A 19,014-nucleotide genomic window follows, 5' to 3' on the forward strand; every position below is an offset into this window, starting at 1 on the left:
TTCCCTGGGGACCCTGCTGTTCCAGCCACTAGGGGGTGGGGGACCCAAGCCCTCAGCCCCTCCTCCCTCCGGGGTCAGCTGCAGGAACCCTCCGGGCCATCCCTCTCCAGGGCTCCCAGCTGCCATTGATCTGTTCTCCTGTCTCCCCCCAACTCTCAGCCTGGCCGCCCTAGCTGCCTGCCTCGCTCCATCCCGCCAGCTCTGTGCAGCAGCTCACCCCCCCCCCCCCCGCCCCTGGCAGGACAGCCCAGTAACCAGGGCCCACCAGAGTGGCCCGGGGATTGGGCCCATGAGCACCCAGTCCTGCACCCCCTAGACAGTCCGCCTTTAGAGAGCGACCAGGTCCTTTGCTCCTTCCTTCTCAGAAAGAAAAGCTGAGCCCAGGTGGGGAGGACGCCGGGTCTGGCCTCCAGCTCCCCCACATGTGCTCTTGGAGGCATCCAGTTCCAGCGCTCCTCCTCCCCACCCCCAGTTGTCAAGGTGACCCCCTAACTCAGGAACATGAGGACGACAGGACTCAGCAGCACCCAGCCAAGCCCTGAGCCAGGCAACTGGAGACGGGGGACGCAGGAGTTTGGGGAGCATCCACCAGAGCTGCCTTGGAGAGAGAAGGCCTGAGGGGGCACAAGGGGCAAGGTGAGGGGTGCGGTTCGACCCCCAAAACCCTCAAGTCAGCCTCTTCCCTGACCACGGGCCAGATCCCAGCCTGCCCCTCCTGGGTAGGGGGTCACCAGGTCTGGGTGCTGGGGAAGGGGCAAAGAGCAGCCCCCCTCTCTGGGAACAACAGGTCTCACACCATGGCGTGTCTGCTGAGCTTTTACCAAGCACGACGCGAAACGCTTCCTTCCAAAGGGGGGGTCCCCAACCTGAAGCCAGGCCTGGATCAGCCTGGAGCCCCAGCTGTGATCAGAACTGGTTTTGCACCCCTCTGGCCTGCACAAAAGGGGATAGACTGGGCCCCCACTTGCCTGTCACCCCAGCACACAGGCCTAGGAGCCCCACAGGAGCTGAAGCCCCCCAGTCCCGCCTCTGCTCTGGGAGATGCCCCCCAACCTCCACCCTGCCCAGCCAGCCCCCTTCCCACCACAGACTGTTCTGCAGTATCTTCTGTGTCCTGGAAAACACCCCCCAACCAGCTTCCTGTCCTTTGCCCAGCCTCCCAGTGCTCATCCCATCTATTATTCACAGCACAAAATGGATTTTTAATTTGAGAAATGAAATGACTCTCCCAAGTGGCCGGGGTGGCGGGGAGGGGGCGGGGGAAGGCCGGAGCCTCTAGGCAGCCGCCACGATGCTGACTCAGACTTCTGTGGGAAAGCCGGGTGCCCACCGCAGGCTGGGGGGGGGCCCCCAAAGGCCCAGGTGCCCCAGCACCCAGCCCGTGCCTTTATTCTTCCCTCTTGCTGTGACTAGGTGGTGTGAAGGGGTGCCCTCTTTCCTGCCTGAGCTCCCAGTGGGGTATCCACCTGACCAGACAGGGGGGATAGGGAGGGCAGCAGGACCCTGGCTCCTGCACCCCACTTACTGCAGATATTTGGGCCTCGAGGGTAGCACTTAGGCTCTCTGGCCTGCTCCATCTCCTCCCCAAAGTGCCTGGCCCTCACGGAGCTGGACTCCAGAACCTCCCCCGTGCAGACCCTTAGCTGAGCTCCTCTGCTGGGTCCCAACACCACGGTGCGGTTCGGCCCCCAAACCTGGCTCCAACCTGGACGCCGCCCCAGCCTCCCACTGGCCTCGGGCTCCTGGCACCCCTCCTTTCCTCTCATGATAGAACTCCCACACCTAGTGCGCCCATGGGGCAGTGACCTCTTCCCCACCCTTCCCTGCCCTTCCCGCTCTGTCTCCCCACCTCCCACCTCTCTTCTTCTGGGCACTCTGATCTAGTTTCATTTCCCAGAACTTAGCCACCTCTTCTGCACCTCAGGGCCTTAGCACTTGCTGTTCTGCTGCTGAAACACCCTTCTCGCATCACCTCTTGTCCTCTTACATTGGCCAGTTGCCACTCATCCTTCTTGGGATGTCAGCCTCTCCTGTCTGGTCAGGTGACGTGTCCATGGGCTGGTGGCTTGTCCCCCTGAGCCCCCACCACACTACCTACACCTTACTCTGCTGTGTAGCCCAGAGTGCAGCACAGATGACACACCTGGTAGACACGGAAAGATCTGACACAGCTGTGGTCAGCTCCCAGGACCCCCACCTCCCCCCGCCACCTCCAGGCAAAGTATATCCCAGACCCAGGCCTCCTGGAACCCGGCACAGCGCCCCCACCTACAAACCTTCCCAGGCTCTCAGATCCTACACACACTTCTCCTCGGCCCTGGGATCCATCAGATGACAAGAAGGGGCCATCCCTGCTCTCTGCCCCAGCTCCCCTCACTTCTCTTCTCCTACCATGTAGCAGGCTTCCATCCCACTAGGCACAGACTCTTCTATGGGGCCATCTACCAACCTCTGGCTCAGTTTTTATTTCATACAAGAAACATATAGGGACGCCTGGGTGGCTCAGTCAGTTAAGCATCTGCCATTGGCTCAGGTCATGATCTCAGGGTCCTGGGATCGGGCCCTGCATCTGACTGCTCACTCAGTGGGCAGCCTGCTTCTCCCTCTCCCTCTGCCAATCTTCCTGCTTGTGCTCTCTTGCTCTCTCTCAAATGAATAAATAAAATCTTTTTTTAAAAAAAGAGGAAATAATATAAATATATCCTGGTTTTAAGGGACTTACGCTATATAAGTAGGTGGAAAACAAATGTGAAGCCCTCCTTCACACATGTCCCCCTCCCAGGCCTCCCCAAGGTAACATAGAATAAGCTCTATGAGCACTTTAGCATGAGCCTCTAGGCCCACATGGGCATCGCTTTATTTTTTAAAATCAATGGGACATCACAAGAGGGGTGATTTGGTGCCCTGTACCCGGAGGCCCACAGCAGCACCTCCCCCAGAGAAGTCCTCCCTGCCTCTCACCCTCCCTCCTGGCCCACCTGCCCTGCCCTCCCTGGCTCCGACTCCTCTCCATCCCCTGGAGGCTGTGCCCCGGTGCTGGCCTGGCTCCCAGCTCTGCCCTGGGGCCCACCCGGCTCACCGTGCTCCACACCCCGCTCACCTCTGACTCCCTGGTGTCCTCATTCTCTATGTCAGGGCCCAGTCTGAGTCCGGCAACGTCTCAGCCTTACTTCCTCCCTTCCCCATCCATCCTGACTCCGTTCTGGTCCCTAGTTGCCCATCCTTGCTAGAGGAAGCTGCTGTCCTCCTTCAGCTTGCTCACCCAGGTGCTGCTGCCTCCTGCCTGTTCCCACCCCATACCCTCCTCTGTGACCCCTCATCATGGCTCCTGGGGCCTCCTCAGTCTGGCCTCAGACCCTCTTCCAGGGCCCTGGGTCATGCTCCCCTAAATGTCCCTCCTCTTCAAGGGGACTGGACCCCCAAATCTATGCCTTTGTGCTATCCATCCCCTGGGCCTGAGGACCCCAGCTCCAGCCCTCCTGTCCTCGGGTTCCCTCTCAGGCTTCCGGGATCCCCTAACAGCCCCCCTGGTTGGACAGGTGCCTGCCTGAGGGCCTCTGCTTGCAGGAGAGATTTGTGCCCTTGTGTGCCCAGCCTGGAACCCGGTGCCAGGCTGGCCTGAAAAGAGCAGGCCTTGCCCCCATCCAGACAGGCCCCCCACAGCTGTGGGTGGAACCCCCAAAATAGAAGAGGTGGGAGCAGCCAGGCCTTCTACCTGCTTCACCACACTGAGCCCTAGAAATCCTAGGAGGGGGTCCCTGGCATTGACACCAATTTACTTGCAGGCAACCGAAGCCCAGAGAAAGAAAGAAAGTTGCCCTGTTCACGCGGCTCCCGAGCCCTGAAGCTGAGCTTGAAGCCTGCCTGCTGTATTCAGCGTCTTGGGGATGCATACACGATGGCCAGGAGATGAAGGGTCGGCTCTGGAGGGGACAGACAGGGTGCCTGGGACCCAAGTGAGGGCAACACAGACAGGGGCCCAGCTCTGAGCTCAGCCTGGGAACTGTGTTGGGGGGCAGGGGGCTGCATCCGGGGCACCAGGCACGTGCCATGGTGGCTCTACCCAGAGACCTCAGGAGGGATCTCAGGGCCTGCAGCCAGGGCCTGGCCTCCCGTCCAGATGTCCCCACCTCCAAGGGCTCTTTCTGGATCTCCCTGTCTGGAGCACCCAGAAAACACAGTTTTCTGTCTGTCGCTCTGGGTACATCTTGTACAGCATTTGTCCCCACCTGACATTATCTTGTGACTTGGCATTCTCCCAGCCTCTCTTCCTTAGCTCTGTTGGGACCCCAGATTTCCCAGCACCCTGTCCTTGCCCAGCCCGAGTGTCACCGCCTTGACCACAATGCACTTGGGGGTGGAGGCCAGATGGACAGAGTCAAAGCAGGGCGTTGGCAGTGGGGGGTAGGGAGGAAAGAGGGGAGACAGGCTGAGGCCTGTGGGTCTTCAGTTCTGAGACCAAGGCCTCTTGGGTTTACTGTTTGATGGACAGGCCGTGACAGGGAGTCAGATCCTAGTACAAGATGAGGATAAAGCCAGGGGTGTTTGGGGGATATAGGAAGGTGGACCCCAGAGCCTGGGGAACTTCCTCCCAGGATCAGCAGGGCCCATTGCCGGGGACTGCAAGAAGCAAGGGGGCTGGGGATGGGCAGAGCCCAGAAAAGCCAGTGGGACCTGAAGGGCCTCTTCTTTGCCTCACAGGGTCACTGGGCCGAAGTCCCCTCCCCCAGCACTCCACCATCATTTCAAGTGATTGGAGCTGAAGGGGATCTTTAGCTAATTAAAGCCGAGGCCACTAATTGCCCCTTGTAGGAAAGCACGGCTGCGGCCGGGAGGAGACCAAGGGCCTCAGAGGGCCTCAGGGGGCCAGGCACAGGGCCCCGGCCCCGGGTGGGACCTCCCTCTAGACCGTGTGCTTTGCAGGGGGCACTGTCAGAGACTCCCTGGAGTGGAACTGTGGGATAGAGTGCCAGGACCAGAGTTCCCACTGAACACCTGCATGTCACCGGGACCATCCACGCCCAGCTCTAGCTGTGGGCTGAGGCAGGGGATGGTGAGGGGCCCCCACAGACATTCTATGGATGATAGGTCAGAGGTGAGGTCAGCTGGCAGCAATCCAGGGGCGCCGGCCCCACGCTGGTGTCCTGAGCCGGAAGCCTGGCTGCCAATCTCTGCCATCCTCATCTCTCCTCAGAAGTGCCAGCAGCCACAAGTCTGAGGGTGCTAACCTCACCTGGGGCTGCCCTTAGCCCAGCACCACCCAGCTCCCCTCCAGGCAGGATGTCCCAGGGCCTTCCCTCAGAACTACCACAGAGGGTTATTAGTTTTCTGTGTAACAAATTTCCACAAATGTGGGAACTTAAAACAGCAAATTGGGGCACCCGGGTGGCTCAGTCTGCCAAGCGTCTGCCTTTGGCTCAGGTCATGATCTCAGGGTCCTGGGATAGAGCATCACATCCCGGATCCCAGCTCAGCAGGAAGCTGCTTCTCCCTCTCCCTCTGCCCCTCCTCAGGTCATGCTCACATGCACTCTCTCTGTCTCAAATAAATAAATAAAACCTTATAAAAAATAAAATAAAACAGCAAATTTATGATCTTAGCTTCTGTAGGTCAGAATTCCAGGCTCCACATGGCTGGGTTCTCGGCTCAGGGCTTCACGGCGTTGAAGTCAGGGTGGGTGGGGGCTGGGCTCTCTCCCTGGGGCTCAGGCTTCTCTTCCAAGTTCACTGGTTGGGCCAGAATCCAATTCCTTCAGTATAGAATCAAGGTGTCCATTCTTTGCTGGCTGTCAACCAGGGGCTGCTCTCAGCAACTAGAGGTCACCTGCACCCCTTGCCTGGTGGCCCTTCCAGCCAAAGTCATCAGTGGACAATCTTGTTGGCACTGAATCCTTGTCATGCTTTGAATCTGTCTTCCTCTCATCGACCAGCCAGAGAAACTGCTTTTAAAGGGCCCAAGTAATTAGATCTAATAACCTTCCTATCTTAAGTTCAACTAATTCAGAATCTTAATTACAATTACAAAATCCCTTCATAACAGTACCCAGGTTTGTGTTTGATTGAAAAATGGGGAGAGTCTGTGTGTGTATGTACAACAGGGGCCAGGAATCTTAGGCGACATCTTAGAACTCTGACTACCACAAAGGACACAGGTCAAAGAGCAGAGGCCATGCTAAAAGTACGAGTAGTTGACTTCTGGAAAAGGTTTTGGACTCTAAGTGCTACTTTGTCTCATTTAAATCCTCATAACAATTCTAGGAGTAGATGCCACTATTATCCCCATTTTTCAGAGGCAGAAATTGAGGCCTGAGAGGTTAAGTGACACTCATAAAGTCACACAGCTGGCAAGTGACCAAGCTAGGATTCGAGGGTAACACAAGGTCTGATCCAACCTTTACTGTGTGTTCTTGGGAAAGTGTGTAACTTCTCTGGGTTTCTGTGAAGTGAAAGGTTCCGAGGCCTGTTCCCCACGGACAAGCAAGCCCAGTTCCAAGGCCCACATCGCAGGAGATCAGGGGGCTCTGGCCGGGACCATCCTCAGCTGATGGGCAGGAGGGCTGCCTGAGTGGCACCTATGGCACCCAGTGAGATGGGGTGGGGCTGGGGTCTCTGGTGTCAGCCACCTAATTGCAGCCATCCTGACTTCTGCAGCCCAATGACATGCTATCCCCTGGTGCTGAGACTTACGGTGGCCAGGGGGCCCCTGACAGCCACAGGAACCCCAAGATTAATGGCCAGGAAATTGCTGCTAACCCCGGGTTGGGCCCCTTAGAGCACAGAACAGGGCTTTCAGACCGTCGCCCAGGGGTGTGTGTGCCGGGGGACACAGCTCGGCTCTCCCAGGGACAGTCCTGGAGGGGGAGGGGACCGCAGAGGTGGCAGTGGCAGCCTGCTCCCCCACCCCATGAGAAAGACTATCAGCCTTGGCGGAGGCCCCCCCAGAATCAGCCTCCCTGCCCTCCCCCCGCCCCCGCCCCCATGCTCCAGCGGCCTCCCTCCGTAATGGGGCTTAATCATAACATGCATTAGCTAGGGCCTGCTGCCTGCAATTACCTCTTCAATCAGCCACCCACCACCGCCGCCCCCAGCCTCAGGCCACCTGTGGACACACCCACCCCGCCCTCCCCGCCCCCCCCAAATGCAGAGCTGCAGGCTGTGCAGATGGACCAAGAAGTGACCCCAGGCAGCAGGGGCCCGGGCGGGGGGCGCCCAGTGGACACGAGCTTCGGCTCAGGGTCACAGGCAATTATTTTAAAAGCCTGTTGAAAACTGTGCAGCTTCCCCAGCGCAGAGGGCTCATCCTGAGGGCTGCACTGCCCTGGGGTGCTAAACGCTTGCGTGCACACACATCGGTCATACAGGCCACACACGCATACACACATGTGCATGTGCATGCACACAAGGGATGGGCAGGTACCGGGGTACATGTGGACCCCAAAGATATGGGTACTGGCTGTCTCCAAGGTGCAGATACACAGGGAGACCCCACCTGAGTGACCAGCCCTCAGCCATCAGGGGGCTTCCCTGTGTAGCTCTTTGTCCCCTCTGCCCTGTCCCTAGTACAGACCAGCTCATGGCCTTTGGCTCCCTGTCTCCAGACCTGGGGCACAGGGTCCTGAGCTGACTCAGAGGACTTCCTGTTCCATCCAGCCTCAGAGCTGGGGTGGGGGCCAGAGAAAAAGGGGAGAAAGACCTGGCGGGGGCAGTGGAGGAGGAGACTGTTGTTGGGCTGTGATTCTCTCTAATTGCTGTTTTGCTGAGAGGTAATTAAAATCCCTTTTTATTTCACACGTCAGAGCCCTCACCAGCCTGTGGAGAGGGCGCAGGGGGAGGCCAGGAGGTGGGGGCCATGGAGGGCCGGGCCGCCTGGCACAGGGAGGGGACAGGGAGGTGGGCCATCTGAGCCCGGCCTGCCAGCCCAGCCTGCCTGCCAAGAGGCCCAGTGGCAGGGGTCCCCAGCCCAGCCCCTCGCCCAGCCATGAGCACCTGGGGTCTGGTGCTGGCAGGATCTGCGGCAGCCCAGAGGAGCCAACAAAGGCCATAAGAATGAAGACAGTGACCTCTCCGGAGTGCCTCCTCCATGCCAGGCATTTTGCTGAGCCTCCAACTTGCAGGATTGTTGCAAAAATCACTACTACCAAGTAGATAGCATATCATCCCGTGTGCCAGGACAGTGATGAAGCTGAGACTCGAGGAGATTATGAAACAGTGAGTCGTCCCCCACCCCCTCACCCCTGCTTGTCAGTGGTGGAACTGGATTTGAACCGGTCTGATCCCAAATTCAGAAGCACCATGTCAACCTGCCCATGCCAGCCCACATGACCGTCCCTTCCTGCAGAGCCTGCCTTATTCCACAGCTCTGCCTCCACCCTCCTCAGAGCCCTGAGGGAAAGGCCACAACCTTGGGACCCTTGCCCAAGGCCCATGCACCAGTACCGTGCCTGTCACTTTGGACCCCTGGTCCCCTGCTGACAGGGCCCCTGGTGCAGGAGAGCTGGGGTTCACCCTGTCTGTCGGGACCTATGCGCATGCTCCAGGTGCCTGGTCAGACCCCGGCTGGAAAGGAGCAAGGTCCCAGCCTTCCCATGGCTAGCTGAGGAAATGGGCCTCACTGGGTGGGGCAGGTGAAAGGTCAGTGAGCGGCACCTCTCTGCATGCACGCCCCCCCCTTTCTCTCTTCTCTCTGCTGGTTCTTTCCCATCATTTGGGCCTGGACTTGCATCACCCCCTCCTTTCCATCACCCCCATATCCACCCCATCAGCACACGATCCCCACCGTCAGCATCATCAGGTACCTACCACCCTGCCTGAGGTCTGTTGGCAGTGGGGGTGGGATGTTGGGGACTGCAGAGGAAGGACCAGAGGGGCCCTGAACCCCGCTAACAGGTGTCTCAGCTTCTCCAGGGCAGGCATGGAGACCCCTGGATCCATGTAGCTCAGCACAATGGCATACTATATGCAAGTAGATGCAGAAGGGGAGGGTGGGCAGGCAGAGGTGCAGATTAGGGGGGCCTCCTTGGGTCTGCTAGTGAGGCAGGGCTGATCTCTACCGCATGGAGCAGCCAGGCCCGGGTAGGGAAGGGCCTTATTCATCTTGTGTTCCAGTGCATGGTGCTGGCATTAGGAGGGGCTTAACATTTAAGGGATGAAAGAATGAATGAACACATTTTCAGGATTAAAACTGTCTCCGAATAGGACGTGACACCCAGTGAGGTCGCTCCCCATCACTAGAGCAATAGGATTAAAACCTCAGGTTCTGGTGTCATACTAATCTGGATTAAACACCAGAGCCACCATTGCCCAGCTGTGAACAGGTCACTGGGCCTCCTTAAGCCTCAGTTTTCTTATCTGAGAATGGGAACAATGTGTCTGTCTGAGATCCTAAACAAGGAGATCAGGGAAGAGCCGGGGCCCATTACTAGGCCCCCAGTCTGGGGAATGCCTCAGGTGGGCAGCCCCTGTCTAAGCACCCCCAAGAGGGAAGGCGGGGGGCCAGCCGGAAGCCCTGAGCCTCCCTCCCCATCCTCCTCCAGGCACCTGGTGACCTCCACACACCTCATTTCTCTCCACTGAGGAGCAACTGGGCATGGCTGATCCCAAGAAGACCACCTTTCTGGCCAGCTGCCCCAGTGAGGGACACCCCCATGAGGCAGGACAGGCAGGACAGGGATGGGACAGAGGGCAGAGACTTCAGGAGCAAGGCCTCTGGGGTATTTGGGGGGCCACTGGGATACCCGGGAAGGGGGCTCCAGGGAGCCCAGTGGAATTTCAGACCAGGGGTAAGTCTTCTCCTGAGCAATGGTGCTCTGAGCCTCACCTTCCTCATCTGTAACATGGGAACAATTACAGGGCCAAACTCTCAGGGCCTTTGTGGGGTTTATATGAAGTGATGGTGTGGAAGCCCCTGGCAGTATGTCTGGCATAGAATAGGGCCCCAGACACACACCCACACCCACACACACCCTGGCAACTGACCATTCCCTGGGCATCGCTGGTTTCCCAGGGGAGCCCTGGAGCCCCCTCCCTCTGGCCCTCTTGGCACATCTGTGGCAGCAATACACTCCGCTCCCCGCTCCTGTCAATGTTCCCTGCCAGCTAATGGGCCAATTTTTTAGCATTACGGAGATTTGGCCAATTTGGCAGCCCTGACAGAAAGGCGCAGAGTGAACAGTTGCCTGGGGGCGGGGTGGGGTGTGGAAGCAAGGGTGGGGGAGGAGAGCGCCTGGGGAAGGGGAAGGGGCAGCGGGCCCTCCAAGTCCAGGGCCAGGGCGCGGGGCCAGTGGGCAGTTACGTAATTAGCCCCGCTATGGCCCTCCTCCCGCCCTGCACAGGCCCCTGCTAAGCGCTTCGCATATATTTTCTTTTAATCCTCCAATAACCCTATAAGGCCAGTTCTATGATTCGCTCCATCCTTGCAGGTGTGGAACGGGGTTCACAGATGCCCAAGGTCACAGAGCCAGGAAGTGATGGAGCTGAATGTGAGCTGAGGCTGAAAGCCAGGCCTTTTAACCATGACTGAGATTAGTTTTTAGCTAAAGGCTGAGAATTAGGCCAGGACTCCGTCCCCCCACCCCCCAAGTCATCCACCCCCATCAACACACACACACACACACACACACACACACACACAAAATCTCCAAGAGTCTCAGCCTCTCCATGGAGGCTGCTGAAGATCCCTATGAGGCACACATGGATCCTATGACCTTCCCTTCCTGGCTGAGGATGGATGCCTCAGCCCTGAGGCCCCCAGACCCAGCATCTTTGCAGGGAGAACCCTGAGCTCCACGACTGCCAGGCATGGGCAGGGGTCCCAGCCCTGGGCTCTCCCCTCCTGCCCAGACTGTGGGCTGGGGTCCTCATGCCAGCTGTGGCTTCTGGAGCCCCTCCTGGGGTCAATGCCAGACTCGAAGTGAGCATCAGCTGTGCCCTCCACCACACACTCTGGGCCATTTGGGAGCAAGGAGGCAGATCTGCCAGGGAGGATCAGGAGGGGAGGGGAGTGGAGGGGTAGGGGAGGGGACTGCCTCTGAGCAGGGGGAGGGGCTGCAGGGCTCTGTGCATTAAGCGATCAGAGAGCACCATATTTCATTGCCGGCAATCGCAGCCAAGACATCAACTACTTGGGGAGAGCAGCCTTAAAAGCCTTTTGATTTTATTTCTTCCACTTCATTTTTTTTTTTCCTCTTTCCTTGCTGGTGTCCTTGACGAGGCCTCCCTTCCCCCTCTGCTGCCCCTTCCTCACCCCACCCCCACAGGAGGCCCAGGAGTCTGAGGAGGGGCTGAGGCCAGGGGGGGCCTGCAGGGCGTGCATGCGTGGGCACATGTGTGTGCACGCGTGGCTGAGATACTACCGTGGCTCCCTGTGTCCCTGTGTGTGCCCCTGGGCACCACTGTGTGCTCGTCTGGAAGCATGCTCCGAGGCCATACACCTGTGTGTCCAGGTAGGCTCTGTGTGCACTTGTGTGTGCATGCCTGGGTGTGTATGCACACGCGTGGACCTCACTGTGACGCACTCACCAGAAAGCTCCACCAAGGTAAGAGACCCGGGGGGGCGGGGCCCCCGTGGCAAATTCAGAGGGCAAAGGAGAAAGGCCAGGGCGGGGACGGTCGCACCCTTAGGAGTCAGCCTAGCTGGACCAAACCGTGGACCCAGTGGAGACCCCCGCGACCCAGGGCGTCCCCTAGAGGGGTGGCGCATGGAGCTACAGGTGTGCACACCACACGCGCAAGCAAGCACTCACTGCAGAAGCCTGGGAGGGCCGGGTCGCTGCGGGACTCCTGGCTGGGCGCCCATGACGTCAGCTACCGGCCCTGACGTCACCGCCCCGCCCCCCGCCCGCGGGGAGCTCCATCTCCGCCCAATGGCAGGCGGTGGGGAATTGCACATCTGTCTTGTCGGGAATTAGTTAACTGAATCAAGCGTCCAGAGATGCCGCAGCGACCTTGGCTCTGGCCCAGAGGGGGGTTGAGCTGGGGGTGGGGGGTGTGGAGGGGAAAGGCTCAGCCCGGAGGGCGGCGTGGGGGAGGGGGCCTCCTGGCCTGCGGCGGGGAGACCCAGCTCCCAGGGGAATATTGGTGGGGGTCGGCTCAGCCCTGCCCCAGCCCCGCGAAGACAGGGACCGGGACCGGCGGAGCTGGCAGGCTGGGTCGGGCCGGGCCTCGGGGCACAGGCAGGGGGGGGGGGGTCGCACCCTCCCCCAGGGCACTCGGGCCGCAGGCTCCCCCCTCCTCGCACCTGCCTCTCGGGCTTGACCCCTCCCTTGGACCCTTGCCTGCCTCCGCCCGTGGGTGCGGAGAACCCCGGCTGACCCCGAGCCAGCGCCCCCCACCCCCCACCCCCGCCTCTGCCCTCCCGAGAGGGTTCGGGTGGGGGGGAGGCACAGCCCCCAGGCACTTTGTCCGCACCGGTTAAGCGGCCCAGGGATTTCCGTTCTGCCCCCTGGCACCCTGTCCCCTGCCTCAGGTGCCCCGGCCTGTCCCGGGGTCTCCCAACCCCCTCCTCGGGCACCTCCCTCCTTAGTCACCCCTCCTCTCACACTCGCTCCTTCCGGATCACGATCCCGGAGAAGGAAGGGACAGGTGGCAGGACTCTGGCTCTCAGAGCCGGGGCTCCAGCCCCCTCTTGCCTGCGGAGAGCCGCGACAAGCAAGCCCAGCGCATGGCCTCTCTGAGCCCGGGTTCCCCAACTGACACCCGCAATAACAAAAGAACCTAGTTCGCTGGGTAAAATGAAGCGGTCCACGTCAAGGGCACAGAACATATCTGATTCCGGAAGCCAGCACATTGCGGTTTTATAAGGGGACAAGCAGAACCATCCCCGGCGTGTGGTTTGTCTTGGAGAGTCCTTGGGGCCCGTGGTGATCTCTAGGGCCAAGGATTCTGGGCGGGGGGGCCAGCCGGGCAAGGCTGGGGTCTCTCATGATGGACCCGGACCCAGGCTTCACCTCCCTCCGCTCGCACCCAGGCCCAACAGTGTCCCCCTGGCCCTCTCACATTATTTCCACACCTTTGCATAACCCTTTGGGTTTCCCGGGTTGTCAGCTCTGTCCCAAACGCTTCGTCCCTGAGCAGTGTCATCTCCATGTCACAGAAGGGAAAGCAGGGGTTCAGAGAGGTTAAGCGACCGGCCAAAGACCTCACAGCTCTGACATCGCATCGCCAAAACGCGAACCTGAGTTCTCTGGCCTCAAATGTCAGCCACTCTCCACTCCTCTGCCTCCCCCTCCGAGGACCACTCAGTTGCTAGGAGACAGCAAGCTGGAGGTTACTATGGGAACCCGGCTGATGTGGAAAGTGGAAGAGAGTTGGTGTCCAGGCGGCTGTGGGAAGGCTCCAGGTGTGCGCCTCAGCCCCTCCCCTGCCCCTCCCACGAAGGCAGCTCCTGGCTGTCAGCTCTGGGGTCTGGGTTCCAGGCAGCAGGTGCTCGTGACAAGGCCTGAGAGAGGTGTGATGATCGGGGGTCACTCTCGACACAGCCCCTGCTCCAGAGCCCTGGGTGGGGGGTGTGGATCTGGCCCCGGAGATGGAACTGAGGGGCAGACAGGCCAGGCCAGGCCAGGGAGCCCCTCACTCTTGCTTCCCCCACATGGCTACAGTAATACTTGCTCTGCAGACAGCAGTGCGGAGCTGAGCTTGTCCCTGGGAAAGATGAGACACGGAGGGAGGGCAGGACCATATAGGGGAACAGAACCATGCCCAAGGGCTCTAGACCTGGACAAACACCTGTTTTCTCACCTGTCAGAGGGGGATAACATTGGTCCCTCTCCCACAGACGTTGTGTTGAGAAAATTAACAAAAATAAAAAGCACCATGGCTGACAGACTTCACTAGCTGTGTGGCATTGGGCAAGTCACTTCACCTCTCTGAGTCCCTGTAAAATGGGGGTAATAATAGTGCCTACTTCCTAGGGCAGTTGTAAGGATTGCATGAGTGAATCCAGGTAAAGGGCTTTCAAAGGGTCCTTAATAAAGGGCCTTCTCGAGCTAGCTGCTCTATTTTTTATAGTAAATGTTCAACAGCCCCCAGGGGTAGAGGTCACTCTGGACCCAGCTCCTTTTTCTTCCTCTTCCTCACTTGGGAGAAAAGCTCCTACTACCCCTTCCCCTTGGCAGGCACTTTGAGGAGTAGAAGCTGCAACAGGACTCCCTGGGGCCTCAGACCTCCCCTGTGCAAGGTTGAGGGACCTGGAGCCCCAGAGGCTGGGGTGGGAGGGAGTGAGGAGGCAGCACCGGCCGCTAAATTTGTTCATCCTGACTGTCAATCCCTTAATCTGATCCCCGAGGAACAACGCAGAGGCTTCACTCTGGATGACAAACGAGGAGGGGAGAGGCCTGCCCTGCCTGGACTCCGGGTGAGTAATGGCCTTGCATTAAGATATTAGGCCTGGACAAGAAGAAATGTGCTCCTGCTCCCCCTCTGCCCCAACACGGCTGGGAAGAGAGGTGGGGAGAGGAGGAGGCTTCCTGAGAACGGAGCCCTGGGGAGCGTGGGGGGGGGGGTACAAAAGGACTTGGGAAGGTGGGGGGGAAGGGGGGAGGTGGGAGGAGGGGCACAGAGAGAGAACCAGAGACAGCAGAGACAGGGGAGGGGAAGGGAGGAGTCCGAGAGACAGAGGTTGGGATGTTAGAGAGAGACAGTGATAGAGACAGAGACCCCGACTCACTGAGAGATGGAGGGGGCAGGGGTGTCTGAGAGAGGGAGAGAGGGACAGAGAGACAGGCAAGGACTGCGGGGAGGGTACAGAGAGGTGAGATGCCTGACCTATACAGGGCAAGGATGCCACATGGCTTCAAGACTTTAATGTCTCTGCACTTGATCTGGAGCCTCCTGGGCTGGGAAGGCACTGGGTGGGGAGAGTGGACCTGTCGGAACTGGCTCAGGCCGAGGGGCAGGGCCTCTGGCGCCATGGACAGCACCCTTTCCTGGGCAGCCTGCTTCTTGGGGGACGGGGGACCAGACGCCAGGGTTCCGACTCCAAGCACCAGCACTCCTTGAGGAGCCCCTCACTCAGCAAACCCCACATCCCCCATAGGCTGGGTCCCATGATAGGGCTTGAGAATTGTGGGGACCCCCTGGAGAAGATGGAGCCAGGCCTGAAGCAGAACTCAGAGACAATGTGGCTCAAAGTTGAGGGAGCAAGAGAGAGCACAATGGGACGGAGATGGACCCCAGAGAGACCAGGGGGCAGTCTGTCCCTCTGTCACCATGTTGGCCTCACCCAGCACCCTCAAAGGTATGCCACGTACTGGCTCAGGCAGGAGACCTTGCCTGCCTTTATTCAAATCCTACCTTAGGGACACCTGCGTGGCTCAGTGGTTGAGTGTCTGCCTTCAGCTCAAAGAGTGATCCCGGAGGGCAGCTCAGGTGGCTCAGCAGTTTAGTGCTGCCTTCAGCGCAGGTCGTGATCCTGGAGACCCGGGATCGAGTCCCACGTCGGGCTCCCTGCATGGAGCCTGCTTCTCCCTCTGCCTGTGTCTCTGCCTCTCTCTCTCTCTCTCTCTCTCATGAATAAATAAAATCTTTAAAAATATATCTTACTCTCCCCTTTCTGTCCTGTGGCCCCCAGCAGGGTGTGTGACCTGACTGTAGCTCACATGGTCCCTGTCTGTAAAGTGGGGTGACTATGGCCCCTACTGCATGAAGCTTCTGTGAGGGATCCCTGAGTCAGAACCTGTAGGATGCCTGGAGTGGAGCCTGGCACATGCTAACAGTTCCTTGAACTCCACAGATTACTGTAAATTATTTTATTTCCCCCAGGCCACAGCCAGGACTGTGTAAGCTAGACAATAGCTAAAGCAAGTTCCCACAGCCCTCTTAATTCCTCACAGGGGTCTCCCCCGCTGTCCATGCCCAGACCTAGGGACTCTGACTCCTCTTGGTAAGCCATCAACCTCTCCGTGCCTCAGTTTGTTCATCCGCAAAGTGGGTATATCTATAGGCTTAGTGTTGCTAGTGCATGTAAATAAGCACTTCATAAAGCCCGCAGGGCCTGGTTCTGATGGGCCGGCCCTCTGCTCTGAGGAGCCCCCTGACCCGGTGCGCATATGTGCATGAGCACTGCAGTGTGTGCGCACATGAGTTGGGCAGCAGGGACGATCCAGAAGATGTTCAGACCTCATGATGCTCAGAGGAGATGCTCAGACACAAGGATGAGGTGAGGGGAGCCACCAACCTCAGGCCTAGGAGCCTGTGTGCCCAGGATTAGAGGTAGGAAGCCCAGCCACCCCACCCTCTGCGTCCCCCCCTTCCACCGCCACCTTCACAGCAGCCCTGGCTTCTGGTCCCACTCAGCGTCACGGTCCTGCACTCACACGCCCCACTTGGCTCAGTGCTCTGCCATCACCATTTTGAATTATTTTATTTTATTTTATTTTATTATTTTATTATTTTATTTTAATTTTTGGCCATTTTGAATTCTTAATAATTGTTCGACAAGGGGCCCAGCAAATCCTGAGGCGCGTCCTCCACTTTGCGCCTCCGGGATTCCACAGGTGGGCAGAGCTGCTCGGTGCTGTGGCTCGAGGAGGAGGGTGATTCAGAGAACAGGTGCTGCCTTGGAGAAAGAGAAGGGCAAGGCGGAAAGATCATAGGAAGGGCGGAGACCCAGGAGGTTCGCCCCCCCCGCGCCCCAAAGGGCGCCAGGCAGGGCAGCTGTGCCCTTCTATGGGTAGGCCTGAGAGAGGGCAAGGGCGGTGGGGGGAGTGGGGGGGACAGGGCTGGCGCAGCCCATCGGCTGCAGGTCGGCTGGGGACAGCCACAGTCACGGAATCTTCCTTCCTTCGGTTGCCCCAGGATCTCTCCCTGAAGCTGGGGTTTGAATCCCTTGTCCCAGCTGTGCGACCCCTTGGTTTCACTTAGCCCTCCACGCCTCCCTGGGGTGCTGGACCCCGTCCCGGGCTTCTGGGTCCTTCAAGGCCTGCGTGTCCCTCGGAGCGCCACCAGGAGGCGCCCCGCACCTGCTGGGCCCTGGGGAGCCTGGGGCGCGGCCGGGTCGGTCGGGGGGAGGGGCTGCCTCGGGGGCGGGGGTGCGGGGAGCGCGCCGCAGCCTGGAGCCTGGAGCCCGCGGGCAGCCCCGGAGCAGGGCGTCCTCGCGAAGCCGCGCTCCCTTTCTCCCTCCTGGACCCCCATCGGCTGGGGGGTGGGGGGTGGGGGTCCCTCCAGACACTCCCGGGCGCCGGGTCCCCTGATAGGGTCACTCCTCCAGCGCCCCACCCCCCCAGCGCCCCCGTGGAGTCCCGGCCCCTCTGTGAGCACCGGGCCCAGAGTCCCGCCGGTATGGGCCACACGTGCGGAGCCTCAGGTGCCTCCCTGACGCTTGGTTGTATTTGTTCAGAATAGGCCAGCGCTCTCGAACCTTCTCAGTCGCCCCGGCGCGGGCTTGAGCACCGAGTCCTCCAGGAAGAAGCCAAGGCCCTCAAACATTACTTAAACAATATATGCAGCGGAGCATACGTTCAAATGCTTCAAAAATCAAAGCAATGCAAAATACAAAGCCTCCCTGCCTCGGTGTCCCCATGCACGGCTTCCCTCCCACATGACCCCTGATGGCTACTCTTGCAATTCCTTGTGTAGCCTTCTGAGGAAGATAAGAATCTGTGTTCTGTTTTTCCTCCTTTCTTACATAAAAGGGAGCGTACACTGTACACTGTTGTGTGTTTTGTTTTCACTAAATCTATCTTGACATTCTCTCCATAACAATAGATGCCCTGGTCCTTTTATACAGCTGCATAATATTCCACTGTGTGGTTGTTCAGTTTATTTAATGCTGTCCTTTTTTGATGAATACTTGGGTTGTTATTTTTTTGCTCTTAACAACAACGATGCAGTGAACACCTGTGTAATCTATTCCTGCATAAATGTACTTTTGCACATATCTGTGGGGTAAAATGCCCTAAGCAAAGAGCTCATTATGGAATAAGAGTGTTTGTGATTCAATAGGGGTTTGAGCAGGTACTTCTCCCCAACCCATGACAAGACTATTTCCCAGCTACGACCCAGCAATTGTACTGTTGGGGATTTACCCTAAAGATGCAGATGCAATGAAACGCCGGGACACCTGCACCCCGATGTTTCTAGCAGCAATGTCCACAATAGCCAAACTGTGGAAGGAGCCTCGGTGTCCATCAAAAGATGAATGGATAAAGAAGATGTGGTCTATGTATACAATGGAATATTCCTCAGCCATTAGAAACGACAAATACCCACCATTTGCATCAACGTGGATGGAACTGGAGGGTATTATGCTGAGTGAAGTAAGTCAATCGGAGAAGGACAAACATTATATGTTCTCATTCATTTGGGGAATATAAATAATAGTGAAAGGGAATAGAAGGGAAGGAAGAAGAAGTGTGTGGGAAATATCAGAAAGGGAGACAGAACATAAAGACTCCTAACTCTGGGAAACGAACTAGGGGTGGTGGAAGGGGAGGAGGGCGGGGGTGGTGGTGAATGGGTGATGGGCACTGAGGGGGACACTTGACAGGATGAGCACTGGGTGTTATGTATGTTGGCAAATTGAACACCAATTAAAAAATAAATTTATTATTAATAAAAAAAGACTATTTCCCAGCAACCTCACTGACAGAGGATACTGTCAAAGTTTTGCATTTCTGCCCAAAATTCTCTTGTGTTCAGTGCCCCCCAGAAACCTACCTTGACTTCTATATTGTAACCTCCAGCACTTAGGCTTTTTTTTTTTCCTTCACAGCACCTTGTGCATTTGAAATGACTTCCATTTTGTGTCATTATGATTATGATTTTCTTTTTTTTTCAAGATTTTATTTATTTATTTGAAAGAGAGCACAAGTGAGGTGGGAGGGCAGGGGGAGAGAGAAGCAGTCTCCCTGCTGAGCAGGGAGCGAGCCTGGTGTGGGACTCGATCCCAGGACCGTGGGATCATGACCTGAGCCGAAGGCAGATGCTTTAGCTAAGCCACCCAGGTGCCCCCATGATGACGATTTTCAATGTTTGCCTATAAGCTCCATGCAGGCAGAGACTATACCCCAGTCCCCAGCAC

At 58.1% G+C, this 19,014-nt stretch overlaps 2 long non-coding RNA genes across 4 annotated transcripts; one reads left to right on the forward strand and one right to left on the reverse strand.

The window, feature by feature from the left end:
* Nucleotides 1-5,570: 5,570 nt before the first annotated feature.
* Nucleotides 5,571-13,242, reverse strand: LOC118355832 (uncharacterized). 2 transcript variants are annotated; one of them, XR_004819042.1, is made up of 2 exons: nucleotides 13,006-13,242; nucleotides 5,571-5,938 (listed from the first exon to the last, which is right to left on the reverse strand). It is a non-coding gene; the product is annotated as an uncharacterized LOC118355832 (long non-coding RNA). The 2 variants fall into 2 exon arrangements; XR_004819051.1 differs by having other exon boundaries at nucleotides 5,571-5,941.
* On the forward strand, nucleotides 12,471-17,641 carry LOC112669903 (uncharacterized). Of its 2 annotated transcripts, XR_004819052.2 has the most exons (4): nucleotides 12,471-13,443; nucleotides 14,281-14,349; nucleotides 16,490-16,665; nucleotides 17,332-17,641. It is a non-coding gene; the product is annotated as an uncharacterized LOC112669903 (long non-coding RNA). The 2 variants fall into 2 exon arrangements; XR_003142646.3 differs by lacking the exon at nucleotides 16,490-16,665.
* The last annotated feature ends 1,373 nt before the right edge of the window (nucleotides 17,642-19,014 follow it).

This window comes from Canis lupus, chromosome 25 (genome assembly GCF_003254725.2).
Source record: "Canis lupus dingo isolate Sandy chromosome 25, ASM325472v2, whole genome shotgun sequence".
NCBI lineage: Eukaryota > Metazoa > Chordata > Mammalia > Carnivora > Canidae > Canis > Canis lupus.